Below are 12,318 nucleotides of genomic sequence, written 5' to 3' on the forward strand. Positions count from 1 at the left end.
CTGGAAATTGAAATAAGAACACCGTGAATTCATTGTCCCAGGAAGGGGAAACTTTATTGACACATTCCTGGGGTCAGATACATCACATGATCACACTGACAGAACCACAGGCATATAGACACAGGCAACAGAGCATGCACAATGTCGGCACTAGTACAGTGTATATCCACATTTCGCAGCAATGCAGGCTGCTATTCTCCCATGGAGACGATCGTTGAGATGCTGGATGTAGTCCTGTGGAACGGCTTGCCATGCCATTTCCACCTGGCGCCTCAGCTGGACCAGCGTTCGTGCTGGACGTGCAGACCGCGTGAGACGACGCTTCATCCAGTCCCAAACATGCTCAATGGGGGACAGATCCGGAGATCTTGCTGGCCAGGGTAGTTGACTTACACCTTCTAGAGCACGTTGGGTGGCACGGGATACATGCGGACGTGCATTGTCCTGCTGGAACAGCAAGTTCCCTTGCCGGTCTAGGAATGGTAGAACGATGGGTTCGATGACGGTTTGGATGTACCGTGCACTGTTCAGTATCCCCTCGACGATCACCAGTGCTGTACGGCCAGTGTAGGAGATCGCTCCCCACACCATGATGCCGGGTGTTGGCCCTGTGTGCCTCGGTCGTATGCAGTCCTGATTGTGGCGCTCACCTGCACGGCGCCAAACACGCATACGACCATCATTGGCACCAAGGCAGAAGCGACTCTCATCGCTGAAGACGACACGTCTCCATTCGTCCCCCCATTCACGCCTGTCGCGACACCACTGGAGGCGGGCTGCACGATGTTGGGGCGTGAGCGGAAGACGGCCTAACGGTGTGCGGGACCGTAGCCCAGCTTCATGGAGACGGTTGCGAATGGTCCTCGCCGATATCCCAGGAGCAACAGTGTCCCTAATTTGCTGGGAAGTGGCGGTGCGGTCCCCTACGGCACTGCGTAGGATCCTACGGTCTTGGCGTGCATCCGTGCATCGCTTCGGTCCGGTCCCAGGTCGACGGGCACGGGCACCTTCCGCCGACCACTGGTGACAACATCGATGTACTGTGGAGACCTCACGCCCCACGTGTTGAGCAATTCGGCGGTACGTCCACCCGGCCTCCCGCATGCCCACTATACGCCCTCGCTCAAAGTCCGTCAACTGCACATACGGTTCACGTCCACGCTGTCGCGGCATTCTACCAGTGTTAAAGACTGCGATGGAGCTCCGTATGCCACGGCCAACTGGCTGACACCGACGGCGGCGGTGGACAAATGCTGCGCAGCTAGCGCCATTCGACGGCCAACACCGCGGTTCCTGGTGTGTCCGCTGTGCCGTGCGTGTGATCATTGCTTGTACAGCCCTCTCGCAGTGTCCGAAGCAAGTATGGTGGGTCTGACACACCGGTGTCAATGTGTTCTTTTTTCCATTGCCAGGAGTGTATATAAATGACCTAGTAGATAGTGTCGGAAGTTCCATGCGGCTTTTCGCGGATGACGCTGTAGTATACAGAGAAGTTGCAGCATTAGAAAATTGTAGCGAAATGCAGGAAGATCTGCAGTGGATAGTCACTTGGTGCAGGGAGTGGCAACTGACCCTTTTCATAGATAAATGTAATGTATTGCGAATACATAGAAAGAAGGATCCTTTATTGTATGATTATATGATAGCGGAACAAACACTGGTAGTAGTTACTTCTGTAAAATATCTGGGAGTATGCGTGCGGAACGATTTGAAGTGGAATGATCACATAAAATTAATTGTTGGTAAGGCGGGTACCAGGTTGAGATTCGTTGAGGGAGTCCTTAGAAAAGGTAGTCCATCAACAAAGGAGGTGGCTTACAAAACACTCGTTCGACCTATACTTGAGCATTGCTCATCAGTGTGGGATCCGTACCAGATCGGGTTGACGGAGGAGATAGAGAAGATCCAAAGAAGAGCGGCGCGTTTCGTCACAGGGTTATTTGGTAACCGTGATAGCGTTACGGAGATGTTTAGCAAACTCAAGTGGCAGACTCTGCAAGAGAGGCGCTCTGCATCGCGGTGTAGCTTGCTGTCCAGGTTTCGAGAGGGTGCGTTTCTGGATGAGGTATCGAATATATTGCTTCCCCCTACTTGTACCTCCCGAGGAGATCACGAAAGTAAAATTACAGATATTCGATTGCGCACGGAGGCTTTCAGACAGTCGTTCTTCCCGCGAACCATACGCGACTGGAACATAAAAGGGAGGTAATGACAAATGGTTCAAATGGCTCTGAGCACTATGGGACTCAACTTCTGAGGTCATTAGTCCCCTAGAACTTAGAACTAGTTAAACCTAAGGACATCACAAACATCCATGCCCGAGGCAGGATTCGAACCTGCAACCGTAGCGGTCCTGCGGTTCCAGACTGCAGCGCCTTTAACCGCACGGCCACTTCGGCCAGCGGAGGTAATGTCAGTGGCACGTAAAGTGCGCTCCGCCACACACCGTTGGGCGGCTTGCGGAGTATAAATGTAGATGTAGATGTAAAATTGTAAAATCGACAACAGGTCATTTAAAACGGTACTTATCAGGATAGCTATCCTTTGTACAATACAATCTGATATGATATCACTGAATCGATTTGTAATTACCTTATAATTATTATCTCAACGAAAGACCAATTGGGGCCGGCCGCGGTGGTCTAGCGGTTCTAGGCGCGCAGTCCGGAACCGCGAGACTGCTACGGTCGCAGGTTCGAATCCTGCCTCGGGCATGGATGTGTGTGATGTCCTTAGGTTAGTTACGTTTAAGTAGTTCTAAGTTCTAGGGGACTGATGACCACAGTAGTTAAGTCCCATAGTGCTCAGAGCCATTTGAACCATTTTTTGAAAGACCAATTTTTTATCAGTATTACTGTTTCCGAAGAGAGAGCTTCGAACTACTAACTTTTGTAGTGATGGTAGAAATTGAATCCGACTCTTATTTTAATTTTCTTGCCGTTACTTTAATCTCACATAAACGGGAGTAGCCATTATTTCTAACAAGCTTCACCAGTTCCTTGATACAGCTAATCAGAGAAGTTAAATAAAAGAGAAGAAAAAAGAAAATCACGAGATTTTTAATTTCTTATTTTTACTATGAGTCTATCGCTGGCGTTTTAATAACTACGACTGTTACTTATTTACAACTAGTTTGCACTTCATAACACGTATTTGTAACAGAATATTGCTGGTATAGCTCTTTAGTGATTTCATTTATTTAATGAAGCCTTACTGACAATTTGTCCAAAACAGTGTAGTGTATCCACAACATTAAAATATATTAGCGTAAATAAACATTTTACCGTGTGTTACGAAAGCGAAAATAATGTTAATATTAAATACACAGAATTGCAATATACTTCCGGCTGCAAAATGTAGTAATGACATTCGCTTGACGTATTGTCACAAGACAGAGGAAAGTCCAAATAAATTTGTCATTGGCACGTAAATAAGCCAACCTTCTCTTTTTAAGATGGTGGCATGTCAGCAGTATTGTCTAACTTTTCATTCATTTCGAAGAATGATATTCCCATAACAAAATTAGATTAATCTCAAATATTTCTGCATGGAATAGGAGTTTATTTGTCAGAAAACCTGTGCTTTTCCCCCAATAGCCTTCACCATTTGCTCAAGATAATTAAAAAATGTGGTTTGCAGAGTATTTAACGTGATTTGAACGGTAGTGACATATGTGCCTGCCGTTCTTCTACCATCTGTTCATTGAATCGTTGCTACCGTTCTTTCAGACAAGCTGGTATTGTCAAATAGAAATACAATAAACGAACAGATGTGTAGCGATGTCAGTTGAAGGTTTTCCAATTTCTTAAATACATACGAAAGTGAATGAAAATCCCGTTCTTGTTTCATATATCAGCCAACTCAATTATTTAAACAACACAGCAAATCATCAGCTGGCCGAAACTGGGTACGCACACGCTACTTTTCGGCATGAGCTATTAGCCTCAGTCTGAAAACGAGCTTTGGTGCACGTTGCCTGCCATCGGGATGGCGCCTCTGAAATAACTAATTAACTTCCATCCCACTCATATGGGAATTGCCAATCATTTATTGCATACCAATTCATTTGGTTTTCTCGGGCAACAATAGTGCTTTAAACGCGAAATATTTCAATTGAACAGCCTCGCTGTGGAATGCCTCTCTATTCTCTGAATCTATATTTATGAATTTATTTTGGAAGATCAGAGTGAAATTCACAAATCAAATTACCGCAGTTGTTTGTATGAAGAATTTGAACTGACTGCTTGTACCAGTGAAGTATAATTTTAGTCCTGCTAATTGTGTCATATTTCTATCAAAGCGAGAGCAATCATTTCATTTTCAGAAGATTCTGCGCATCAATAAATCTTTCGTTGACACGTATCGATCTTACAGAAATGATAAAAAATCAAAAAACCTTTCTTCCAGTAATGTTAGTCATGCAGATTACGCAGGACTTTTGTAAAGTGTGGAAGGTATGAGTTTAGGTTCTACCGAAAGTAAAGCTGTGAGGATGAACAGTGAGTCGAAATTGGATAGCTCATTTAGCAGAGCCCTTCCCTCGAAAGACAAGCTTCAATCAACCACAACGCTTTAGAGCAGCGTAATTTACGTCATTAGACCTATTAGTGTGCCGTACGTACTCTGCAGCACTCTAGCTTATGGGACACGAATAAAAGTCAGACTCAGATAGAACACACGTCTCACATTGACGACATTTGATTTCGTGCATCCAAGATCCCTCTTGTGCTTTTTCAGCACGTTCTCGTGCTAATTTAAAAAAAATATTGATTGATTCGTAATCTCCTTCTTAGGGAACACTATATACATATAGTTAACAATACGTTGACATCCAAAATAACGATTAGACGTTTCATACACAGGTGGTGCACAAAGTTTTCCATTGTTACGTTGACTGACTACTGTGGCGGCATTAATGGCATTTAACTAATGAATGTAAGAAAATATGTTGCCAGATCATGAAATAGCGGACCCTACTAGTTGCGAATCCTGTGATTGCGGTACAGTCGCTAGGATTACGTACTTACGCATTTATAACAATCATAACAATAAAAGGAACCTCGCTTTTATTGCGCAGTAAGTTTGCACAGGAGAGGATGATAAAGAAATGTTACATAGCTATTACACCTCAGTTTCGTCCATTTTCAGCTGTAACTACTTTCTGTGGTGTCACCGCCAGACACAACACTTGCTAGGTGGTAGTTTCAAATCGGCCGCGGTCCATTAGTACATGTCGGACCCGCGTGTCGCCACGGTGTGATCGCAGACCGAGCGCCACCACAAGGCAGGTCTCTAGATACGGGATAGCACTCGCCCCAGTTGTACGGACGACTTTGCTAGCGACTACATGGACGAAGCATTGCTCATTAGCCGAGCCGATAGTTGGAATAGCCTTCAGCTAAGTCAATGGCTACGACCTAGCAAGGCGCCATTAGTAACATTGCATGTATCTAAAGAGTCTCACTTGTATCGCCACAATCTCCAGATTTACCAAAAGGATGGATTAAAGTTAAGTATTCCAGAAGCTACGTACTTTTCTTTATAGCACTCATTACGTATCCTGTTTCAGACCTCACGCCAATCTGCTTTAACTTAGAGCGTGCCTTTCGGCTTCCTCTCATTGTGTCTAGGCTGTCTTGTCTAGACACAACACTTTCTTCTGAAAGCATAATTTTATAGAAATTCTAAGATTCATTCTGTAACAGTCCCTTTCTCCTGAACCCACTATTTATCATTGTCAGACAGAAAAGTTTATGTACCAGTTGTGCAATAGGAAAGTGTCATGGGAGAAAAAAAACCTTGCGGAGGGAAGTGAAACGGGAGAAATTAAGAATTTCGAAGAAATTGTCGTATATCTTAAGCGACACGATACGACGATTATTTTGAAAGTATTGTTTATTCAATGATCAAAAGTGATTGGGGAAAGTTTCCTTTCTAATAGACTATTTATATAGGTAGGAAACAATAATCACGAAAGAATCATTTTTCCAGATGAGGAATCCTAATTAGAAAGCAGCTCTTAGAAACCGACGTAAGATAAACGAGAAATGAACACAGTTCTGTAAGCCCTTTTCACTATTTAGAGCTAATCCCACACCAGGATGGCAGACTGTTCGTGGAACATGGTAGGTATGGAGAGAAACAAGTGACAAATTTGTGAAAATTTTCAGTCATTAAGCTCATATAGAACAATAGATGAAGAAGTGGTACAGTATTTAATGGCAGATGTGCGGTATAAAATTGTCGTTTTTGTGACAAAGTTCATGATCATTAACGCCCATTAGTATATAGTGGCACCGAATATTTAGTCGTTCCATTTACAAAAATTTTCAGTTAATTTTGTTGTACTAAATGTGTCGACATCTATGATGTCACTTTACAAAAGATTATTATTATTTTGAATGAAAGAAAATTAGAGTAAAAAATGTGTATCTGTCTGGGAAAGTGTCTGGGAAAGTGACTGGGACATACTGTATTTCTTCTGTTTTCGGAGCTGAGCTCCGTAAACACACCAACTCGGAATAAAGAATCCGTATCTCGTGTTAGTTGGGAATTCGTACGTGGGCTAGACATTGTACTGATAAAGGCAGATCTGATCAGTACAAACTACGGAAGAGACTAGATCAGCCAGCAATATCTAATGTTCCTTACCACAATACACACTGGCGGAAAAAAAGTATCAACACGAAGAAGGAATTGTGAGACATAAACGAAAGTTGATAGGTTTGTTTCTACATCTGAAAGATGATTTCTATTCGTATTTCGAGCTAACAGCATAAGACTGTCGCTAGTAGGGCCACTGTGAAGATACAAATCAAGTTCGTTTTAAATACACGCTGTCGTCAGGGTTACTTGTCTTCGAGAGTGGACATGGTGAGTTGATGTTAGTCAAGAATGCCTTTAAGGTGGCAAAGATGTCATTATCAACACCTCACTGAGTTTGAAAGAGGTCATGTAATAGGACTACGAGAAGCTGGATGTTCCTCCTGCGATATTGCGGAAAGACTTGGCAGGAATCTAGTCACTATACATGATTCTTGGTGGTCACGAGAATGTACGGTCACAAGACAACCCGGCTCCGGATAGTCAAGTGGCACTAGCAAGAGAAAGGACCATTGTGTTTGGTGTATTACTCTGGCGCATCCTACAGCATCAGAAGCAACGACATGAGCAGCACTTTACACTACAGTAACACAAAGAACTAAATCCGTTACTTGAAGAATAGCCCTGTAGCGTGCATTCCACTGACCCCAAACCAACACCATTTGTGAATTCAGTGGTGTCAGGCGAGAGGTCAGTGGAGGGCATGGTGGAGGTCTGTTGTGTTTTCTGAGGTTAGATTTCCTATGTCAGCAGGTGCACCATACGTCTACATCTACATCTATATGCATACTTCGCAAATCACACTTAATTGCCTAGCAGATGGTTCATCAAACCACATTCACAGTAATTCTCCATTATTCGAATCTCGAACAGCGCTCGGAAAAACTAACAGCTGTATCTTTCTGTACGAGCTCTGATTTCCCTTATTTTGTTACGATGATCGTTTCTCCCTAGGTAGGGCGGCATCAATGAAATATTTTCGTAGTCGGAGGAGAAAGTTGGTGATTGAAACCTCGTGAGAAGATTCCGAAGCAACGAAAAATGCCTTTTTCTTAATGATGTCCCCCCCAAATCCTGTACCATATCAGTGACACTCTCTCCTCTATCCCGCTATAAAACAAAACGGGCTGCTCTTCTTTAAAATTCCTCGATATACTCCGTTAATTCTTTCTGATAGGGATCCCAGAAGGCGCAGCAGCGCTCCAAAAGAGGACGGACAAGGGTAGTGTAGGCAGTCTCTTTAGCAAATCTGTTACATTTTCTAAGTGTTCAGCCAATAAAACGCAGTCTCCCAACAACATTTTCTGTGTGTTCTTTCGAGTTTAAGTTGTTGGTAATTGTAATTGTAATTCCTAGTTATGTTCCTAGTTATATTCAATAACTGTAAAATTTTACCATGAGTGAGAAGTGTGGACTTTGCCGCAGGTTCGTGTGTAGTGGATTGCGGTGTGAGACTTGTTCGAAGTATTTTCACTGGGGGAAATGCAGTGGGGAAGCCAGTGGGCATTCTGGTGAGATCCTCTCCTGGAACTGAAGGTTATGTAGCAAGAGTAAGTTGATAGTGGAGCAGGAGCGTAAGATCTGTGCTCTTCAGGTGCAGTTGAAAAACGCACAGGGGGAGCTAGATAGGATGAGGAGGGAGAAGGGGGTTGGGATATGGGAACTGGCTGTTGGCAAGAGATCTGCTAGAAGAAGGAGATCTTCAGACAGTTTTACTATTGGTGTTTGCAATAGGTATGACCAACTGTCAGAGTATAGTGGAGAGGAAACTCTAGTAGCTGTAGATGTAGGAAGTATGCAGCAGACCTCAGCAGTTACGGTGGCTAGGGCAGTTGCAAAGTCGAAGAGAAAGAAGAAGGTACTGCTGTTAGGTAGTTCTCATGGCAGAGGTGTAGGCCAGCAGTTGCAGGAAGTGTTGGGGAGTGAGTACCAGATCACCAGCATTGTGAAGTTTAATGCAGGATTGGCTCAGGTGACTGTTAACATAGGGGGGCTATGTAGGGATTTTACTAAAGAGGATCAGGTAGTGATTGTGGGTGGGACTCGTAATAGTATTGATAGGGATGGGGAGTATGACATAGATGGTGACCTGGAAAAGACAGCCACTCAGACTGGCAACACGAATGTGCATTTCGTGGAACTGTTTCAGCGTCACGATCGGCCTCATCTTAATGCAGCCGTCAGGCGTAATAACATGAGACTTGGGGGTTCGCTGATGACAGAAAACATGGGTCACATTTCAGTGGTGTCGGTGGAGTCTATCAGCAGGACGGGTTTCACTAGACATGGCCTGCACCTCAACAGGTATGGGAAGGGGTGGTTGGCAAAGCTTATGGGTGACAGCATAGGTGGGGGTTGTGGGATCACTCACGGGAAAATTCATGCAGTAGTGGGTGTTAGAGCTGCACCTTTTTAGATTGAAGTCAGCTGATAGGTATTCCTGTTTAAGGGAAGTCTCTCTAACAAAGGAACCGCTTCTGACAAAGTTTAGGTACCCGAGTAGTGAGGGAATTAGTATATTTCATCAAAATATACAAGGTATTAGGGATAAAGTTAGTGAACTGCTTATAGATGTTGACCCTGAAATTATTGGTATATCTGAACACTTCTTAAATAAGGAGATAATTCAGAGGCTTTCTTTACCAGGATACATGTTGGCTGGCAGCTTTTCTAGGAGCTCTTTGCGGTGTGGGGGAGTAGCCATGTATGTGAAAAATGGCATCCCATTTGAGTCAGTTGATGTTTAAAAGCACTGCACTGAAAAGGTGTTTGAATGTTGTGCAGGTGCGGTTAAATTTAGTGGAGCTAAACTTCTAACTGTTGTTATTTATAGATCCCCAGAGTCCGATTTCACAACATTTTTGCTAAAGCTAGAGGAGGTTCTTGGTTTACTTTACAGGAAATACAAAAAGTTAGTTATATGTGGTGACTTCAATATTAATTGTATAAGTGATTGTGCAAAGAAAAGAATGCTGGTAGACCTCCTTAATTCATATAATCTTATGCAAACCGTATTCTTTACAACGAGAGTGCAAGGGAACAGTAGAACAACCATAGAAAACATTTTTGTTCATTCCTCATTACTAGAAGGGCATTCTGTTAGCAAAGGTGAATGGCCTTTCAGATCTTGATGCACAAATTTTAACACTAAAAGATTTTTGTGCTGCGACACATGTTAAATATAGTTATCAACTGTTTAGGAAAGCTGATCCAGTTGCTGTAGAGACCTTTGTAAACCTTATCAAGGAACAAGAGTGGCAAGATGTTTATAGTGCTGATACAGTAGACGATAAATATAATGCTTTTCTCAAGAATTTTCTCGTGCTCTTTGAAAGTTGCTTTCCGTTAGAACGTTCAAAACAGGGTACTAGCACAAACAGGGAGCCTGAGTGGCTGACTAAAAGGATACGAATATCTTGTAGAACAAAGTAGCAATTATATCATAACGTTAGAAACAGTCAAAATCTAAATGCAGCGGCCCATTACAAACAGTATTGTAAGGTGCTAAAAAATATTATTAGGAAGTCAAAATGTATGTGGTATGCAGATAGAATAGGTAAGTCTCAGGATAAAATTAAAACCTTATGGTCAGTCGTAAAGGAAGTGGCTGGTCTGCAGAAACAGGTCGAGGATATAGAATCAGTGCGTAGTGGGAATGTCCGTATTACTGATAAGTCTCATATATGTACAGTACTTAATAACCACTTTCTGAATACAGCAGGTGAACTAAATAGAAACCTAGTCCCAACAGGGAATCATATAGCGCTCTTAGAAAAAAGTGTTCCGAGACTGTTACCTGAAACGCTCATCCATGATACTGACAAGAGGGAGATTGAGTTAATAATTAAATCACTAAAGACCAAGAATTCTCATGGATATGTCGGGGTATGTAGCAGAATACTGAAGTACTGTTCTATGTATGTTAACCCAGTACTTAGCCATATCTGTAACTTTTAGTTTAGGAGTGGTCAGTTTACAGACCGATTAAAGTACTCGGTAGTGAAGCCACTTTATAAAAAGGGAGACAGGGGTAATGTTGACGATTTTAGACCTATTTCTATGCCATCGGTGTTTGCTAAAGTTAATCGAGAAGGTTGTATATACAAGGTTATTGGAGCATTTAAATTCTCATAATTTTCAGTCCAATGTACAGTTTGGTTTTAGAAATGGTTTAACAACTGAAAATGCTATATTCTTTTTTCTCTGTGAGGTTTAAATAAAAGGTTGCGAACGCTAGGTATTTTCTTTGATTTAACGAAGGCTTTTGACTGTGTTGAGCACGAAATATTACTGCAGAAGTTAGACCATTATGGAGTAAGGGGAGTAGCTTACAATAGAAACTTCCTGGCAGATTAAAACTGTGTGCCCGACCGAGAATCGAACTCGGGACCTTTGCCTTTCGCGGGCGAGTGCTCAACCAACTGAGCTACCGAAGCACGACTCACGCCCGGTACTCACAGCTTTACTTCTGCCAGTACCTCGTCTCCTACCTTCCAAACTTTACAGAAGCTCTCCTGCGAACCTTGCAGAACTAGCACCCCTGAAAGAAAGGATATTGCGGAGACATGGCTTAGCCACAGCCTGGGGAATGTTTCCAGAATGAGATTTTCACTCTGCAGCCAAGTGTGCGCTGATATTAAACTTCCTGGCGGATTAAAACTGTGTGCCCGGCCGAGACTCGAACTCGGGACCTTTGCCTTTCGCGGGCAAGTGCTCTACCAACTGAGCTACCGAAGCACGACTCACGCCCGGTACTCACAGCTTTACTTCTCCCAGTACCTCGTCTCCCACCTTCCAGAAGTAAAGCTGTGAGTACCGGCCGTGAGTCGTGCTTCGGTAGCTCAGTTGGTAGAGCACTTGCCCGCGAAAGGCAAAGGTCCCGAGTTCGAGTCTTGGTCGGGCACACAGTTTTAATCTGCCAGGAAGTTTCGTATCAGCGCACACTCCGCTGCACAGTGAAAATCTCATTCAGCTTACAATTGGTTCGCCTCTTACTTCAAGAACAGAAAGCAGAAGGTAATTCTCCGCAATATTGAGAGTGGTAGCGATGTTCAGTCCCAATGCGGCACTGTTAAGTGGGGCGTTCCCCAAGGGTCGGTGCTGGGGCCACTGCTGTTTCTTATTTATATAAATGATACGCTTTCTAGTATCACAGGTGATTCAAAAATATTTCTGCTTGCTGATGACACCAGCTTGGTAGTGAAGGATCTAGTGCGTAATATTGAAATAGTATCAAGTAATGTAGTTCATGAAATAAGTTCGTGGCTTGTGGAACATAATTTGATGCTAAACCACAGTAAGACTCAGTGTTTACAGCTTCTAACTCACATTTCAACAAGAACCTATATTTTCATCAGACAGAATGGGCATATTATAAGCGAGATGGAACAGTTCAAGTTCCTAGGCGTACGGATAGATAGTAAGCTGTTGTGGAAAGCCCATGTTCAGGATCTTGTTCAGAAACTAAATGCTGCTTTATTTACCATTAGAACAGTATCTGAAATAAGTGACAGTTCAACACGAAAAGTAGTCTACTTCGCATATTTTCATACGCTTATGTCGTATGGTATTATCTTTTGGGGTAATTCTTCTGATTCAAAAAGGGTATTTTTGGCTCAAAAACGGGCTGTTCAAGCTATATGTGGTGTAAGTTCGAGGACCTCTTGTCGACTCCTATTCAATAGTCTGGGAATTCTGACATTGCCCTCACAGTAT

General features: G+C 43.1%; 1 non-coding gene across 1 annotated transcript; it reads right to left on the reverse strand.

Moving 5' to 3' along the window:
• Positions 1-11,266: 11,266 nt before the first annotated feature.
• On the reverse strand, positions 11,267-11,341 carry Trnas-cga. The gene has a single exon. It is a non-coding gene; the product is annotated as a tRNA-Ser (tRNA).
• Positions 11,342-12,318: the final 977 nt, after the last annotated feature.

Source organism: Schistocerca americana, chromosome X (assembly GCF_021461395.2).
Source record: "Schistocerca americana isolate TAMUIC-IGC-003095 chromosome X, iqSchAmer2.1, whole genome shotgun sequence".
Lineage (NCBI taxonomy): Eukaryota > Metazoa > Arthropoda > Insecta > Orthoptera > Acrididae > Schistocerca > Schistocerca americana.